This window comes from Ziziphus jujuba, chromosome 1 (genome assembly GCF_031755915.1).
Source record: "Ziziphus jujuba cultivar Dongzao chromosome 1, ASM3175591v1".
Taxonomy (NCBI): Eukaryota; Viridiplantae; Streptophyta; class Magnoliopsida; order Rosales; family Rhamnaceae; genus Ziziphus; species Ziziphus jujuba.
This window is the reverse complement of record NC_083379.1, coordinates 12,942,321-12,947,404: the sequence shown is the minus strand read 5'-3', so window position 1 is coordinate 12,947,404 and position 5,084 is coordinate 12,942,321. Positions and strand designations below refer to the sequence as shown.

Genomic DNA, 5,084 nt, shown 5'->3' with positions numbered 1-5,084 from the left:
AAGATGTTTAAAAGAAAGTATAAATTTGTGTTTGATTACACTGACCTTAAAAGTATATAAGATCATTTGTCAAAATTACTTAGCATGTTTATGGTAAGTGCTACCAACAAATTTTTAGATGAGAAAAACGACATTTTAAATACTATATTTCTGACAAAAATTGTTTTCATTTTTTATTCCAAAAATTTAATATTTAGATATTTTCTTTAATTTTTACCCAAACACTTGTTGAAGTACTATTTGACTTATAAAGTGTTATATATTGGCCTAAAATGAACCCAAAAAAAAAAATGATTTTCCTTTCCTGAGCTCTCACTTATAAAAGAACATATTTTATTCCTGTATGTGCAATTCAATAATCAATCATCAATCATCAATCCGCTCCCATGATCATCTCTTTTAGGAGGCAAGCAAGGAAAATAAATAATTAAATTAAACGAACCATTGAAAGTTGACTTTTTCTTTTGTGAACCAGCTTAAAAGTTTGACTATTTTAGTTATAAGAAGTAAATTCACAAAACAAATATCGGTTAATTTATAAATTTCAGAGGAAAAAAATCAGAAAATCGGGGATTCACAATTTTGGTAATAGCAAGTAAATTAATTATTTAATACATTATTGGTCTAGAAAACCAAAAAATGAAATCCATTAATATCAATTACTCGTTTTTGTGATTTTTCATGATTTTATAGCAGATTGATTAAATTCATTATTGGTCGAGAAAACCGAAAAGGAAAATCCATTAATATCAATTACTTGTATATATTTGTTGGTGTGATATTTTATGATTTTATAATAGATTAATTAAATTATTTTTATTTCATTTTTAAGAAAAAGGTGACTGAGATGGGAAAGAGTCTATGTTGGTACCTCAAAGCCACAAACCCAAACCTAGACAAATTTATTAAAAATAAGAAAAATAGAAGTTCAATACAAAAGCTGAAAACAAGCCAATAGAGCTAACAAGATTAATTAAATTATTTAATCTTGAAAAACAATATATATATATATATATATAATTAATTCCTTATGTATTTTTTTTATCAGAATTAATTCGTTATCTTAGCTGTGTAATTCCTTACATATATAACCAAAAAAATATAATAAATTAATTACCATTTAATTCTTTCAAAGAAAATTAATTATCCTTTAAGTTCATTATCCCCATATATATGATCCCAAAAAAAAAAAATGATTATTTTCACATTTTTTCTACATATAACCAGAACTCACACACATTGACATGAAGATAAACAAAACCCGCCAAAAATGAGGGCATCAAGATCATCAACAACAATTTTCTCACTTTGTTCCGTGCTTTTGATCTCATTCTCATTGGAAGCCTCTTCATCTTCAATTCAAGATAATTTTGTCCAATGCCTTACCAACCATTCCTATCCTTCTCATCCAATCTCTGAAGTAATATACCTTCCAAACAATGCCTCATTCAAATCTGTTCTTCAATCCAAGGTAAGAAATCTAAGATTCATGACACCTTCAACACCGAAACCGCTTGTCATTGTAGCCGCCAAGAATGAATCCCATGTCCAACACACAGTTCTTTGTGCAAAAGTGTTGGCCTAGAGATCAGAATCCGAAGTGGAGGGCATGATTTTGAAGTAGTTTCCTATGTATCCCGTAAACCGTTCATCGTCCTCGACATGTTTAATCTTCGATCAATAGACATCGATATAGCAAATGAGACTGCATGGGTTCAATCTGGTGCAACTCTTGGTGAAATATATTATGGAATTGCAAACAAAAGCAGATATCATGCTTCCCTGGTGGTGTTTGCCTAACACTTGGTGCTGGTGGACATTTTACCGGTGATGGATATGGGAATTTGATGAGAAAATTTGGCCTTTCTATTGACAACATCGTTGACGCAATAGACATTGATGAGAAAACAATACATTGCCATTTTTTTTCATTCCGAATATTTTTTCCATGGGGCTAAATTTTTCACGTTTTCCACTACCTCACATTTTTCCCACTACATTTTTTTATACCTTAGATTTTTGACATTTTTTTTCTCACCCTTAATACATAGAAATGAAGAGTTAAATAGACCTAGAAGTATTTAAATTTAAAATAAGTTAATCCTAACTTTTTAACTACTTGTAATTCCTAAAATTATATAAATCTTAAGCTTCTCTATTTTTATTATAGTTGTTTCTTATTTTTATTTTTGTTTTGTTTTATCATCTCTTTTGAGTTATAATTACTCTTCAATTTTTACATATTTCAATCTCAAGTATGAAGAATTAATTTATCCAATAGGTGCATCGAGTTTTGGAGTCATTCTTTCATGGAAGATTAGGCTGGTTAAAATTCCTTCCACTGTGACAGTTTTCCGAGTAGAGAGGACTTTAGAACAAGGAGCTACCGACATTGTTTTACAATGGCAAAAAGTTGCTGATAAGCTTCATGAAGATCTTTTCATGAGATTGGTCATTCAACTCATAAATGGAAGCAACGAAGGTGATGAAAAAACTATCAAAGCAAGTTTCATTGCTTTATTTCTTGGACAATAAAAATCGCTTCCAAACTTGATAAAGCAAAGCTTCCCTAGACTAGGTTTACAACGAAAAGATTGCATCGAAATGAGCTGGGTTAAATCAATTCTATACTGGGCAGATTTTCCAAATGGAACTGCTCTGGAAGTTTTGCTCAATAAGAATCCAAACGAAATAATATTCTTCAAACTGAAATCTGACTACATGAAAGAAATTATTCTGAGAGAGGTTTGGAAGCAATATGGAAGAAACTGATTGAAGGTGGAGGAGTACAAATGCAATGGAATCCTTGTGGTGGGAAAATGAGTGAGATTTCGGAGTCAGAAACTCCTTTCCCACATCGGAAAGGTAACATATTTAAGATCCAATACAGTGTGGGTTGGAGGGAAGATGGTAGTGAGACCACAACCAACAAGTATTTGGATTCGATAAAAGAATTTCATGAAGCCATGACTCCTTTTGTTTCAAAGGATCCAAGGGAAGCTTTTCTCAATTACTGGGACCTTGATATTGGAACTAGTACTACAGGTAAATACAAGGAAGGAAGAGTTTATGGGACCAAGTATTTCAAAGGAAATTTTGATCGACTGGTTAAAGTGAAGACAATGGTTGATCCTGATAATTTCTTTAGAAATGAACAGAGTATCCCTACTAGTCCATAGTAATAAGCAAGGACAATATTGAAAGATTTACTTGACCGTCTTTTTTTAAATAAAAAAAAAAGAATTAAAGAGGTTTTTCAAAATAGAGAATAAAATGTTGTGATATAAACTTATAAGCCTTTGGCAAAGTTATTTTCTTTTTCCATTTTTGATAATTGTAAAGCTAGTTGCAATCTGTGGAACTATACGGTTGTGATACTAAAACTCTGTCTCTTTTTTTTTTTTTTTTTTTTAAGCTGAAAGTTGTTCTATATGAACAAATGTATTTATTCTATATGAAAGTGGGTGGTCAACTCTATAAACGTAAAGGCAAATCTTCTTCAATTTTTTAGAGCGATATAAATGTATATTCGTAAAGTTTACTATATAATAGGAGTGCTAGTATATTCGTAAAGTTTACTAACTAATAGGAGTGTTAGTATTATTTCTATTAAAAACATTATTGACAAAAATATTAGACTAAAGTTACCATGCATTGTTTGTTTTTCTGTTACCATGCATTACTTCTTAACTATCATTTTCATGTGAGTTGTCCAATGATACAATTTTTGTAACACCCCGTCTCGAAGTACGCCGAAAATTTCTCAAGTTGACTGAAATTGATAGGGTTTGATCGTCGTTGATCAAGAAGGGTCAAATTTTGACTTTTTGACTTGGCAAGAATCCTGGGTTGATCGAGACACCTTTGCGAAGTACGCATCTATTCGAGTTCGTAGACTAGTAGCATGTCAAAAAAAGAGCTACAGTTTGAAAGTTATAAGCAAAACAAGTTGAGGTCCGAATTGTCCAAGGGTGCCAAGTTGACTTTTTATTCATGTAAAATTGAGCTTTCACTATGTATGGCTGTGAAGTACTCATTGATACGAGTCTATAAACTAGCGGCACGTCTAATTTGGACATTTGATTGAAAAATTATGAACCTGCAAAGTTTTCCGAATATTGTATTATTTTAATATTATTTGTAAATGTGTGAACAGTGTGTGCCACATGTCAAAAATCCAGCCAACCATGGCTTTTTGATTGGGCAAGAGGAGAAGAGAGAGAAGGGGAGAGGAGGAGAGACAAAGAGGAAAGAGAGGAAGGAGAAAGAAAGAAGATCGGCCTTACACCGTTGACCACCCTCCCGCCACCAGAACAGTACACACGCACCTGACCACCATTGTGAAGTCCCACATCGGTTGAAAAGGGGAATAAAACACTCCATATAAGTGGGTGTGGATACCTTTCCCTTATGAGGCCCTTTAAAACCTTGAGGGCTGGGTTGTAAGAGGATTCCCTATGCCCAAGGAGGATAATATCCCATGCGGGTGGTCTGGGCTGTTACAGATGGTATCAGAGTCAGTACCTGGATCGGTGTGCCAACAAGGACGTTGGGCCCCAAGAGGGGAGGATTGTGAAGTCCCACATCGGTTGGAAAGGGAAACGAAGCACGCCTTATAAGGTGGTGTGGAGACCTTTCCTGTACGATGCATTTTGACAAAATCTTGAGGGCTGAGTTATAAGAGGATTCCCCAGGCCCAGAGAGGACAACATCGAACGCAGATGGTCTGGGTTGTTACAACCATGACCCACCCCCCAAAATTGGCCGGCCAGCCAAAAATCACAGCCATATCGCCTGCGATGCACCCGGATTGGGGTGTTTTCCGGTGAGTGGCCTATTTCCTTCTTCGGCCGATTTCTCATAAACTAGACCTCCGTTTACCTTACCGCCGGTTCCATTGGCTTACCCATCATCAAATCTACCTCACCACCAACTTTCACAGCCAATGGCCACGGGATGCATCGCTAGAGGTGGCAGATTCCGATGACCATGGTGGCTCACCAAAAAACCCAGCTCAGGTGAGTTTCCAATCACCCCACCTATCCTTCCTGTAACAGCTTGTCCCGAAGTACATTGAAAATTTT

General features: G+C 34.6%; 1 pseudogene; it reads left to right on the top strand.

Annotated features, from left to right (window-relative positions):
- Window positions 1-1,262: 1,262 nt before the first annotated feature.
- Window positions 1,263-3,185, top strand: LOC125423704 (berberine bridge enzyme-like 8; annotated as a pseudogene).
- The last annotated feature ends 1,899 nt before the right edge of the window (window positions 3,186-5,084 follow it).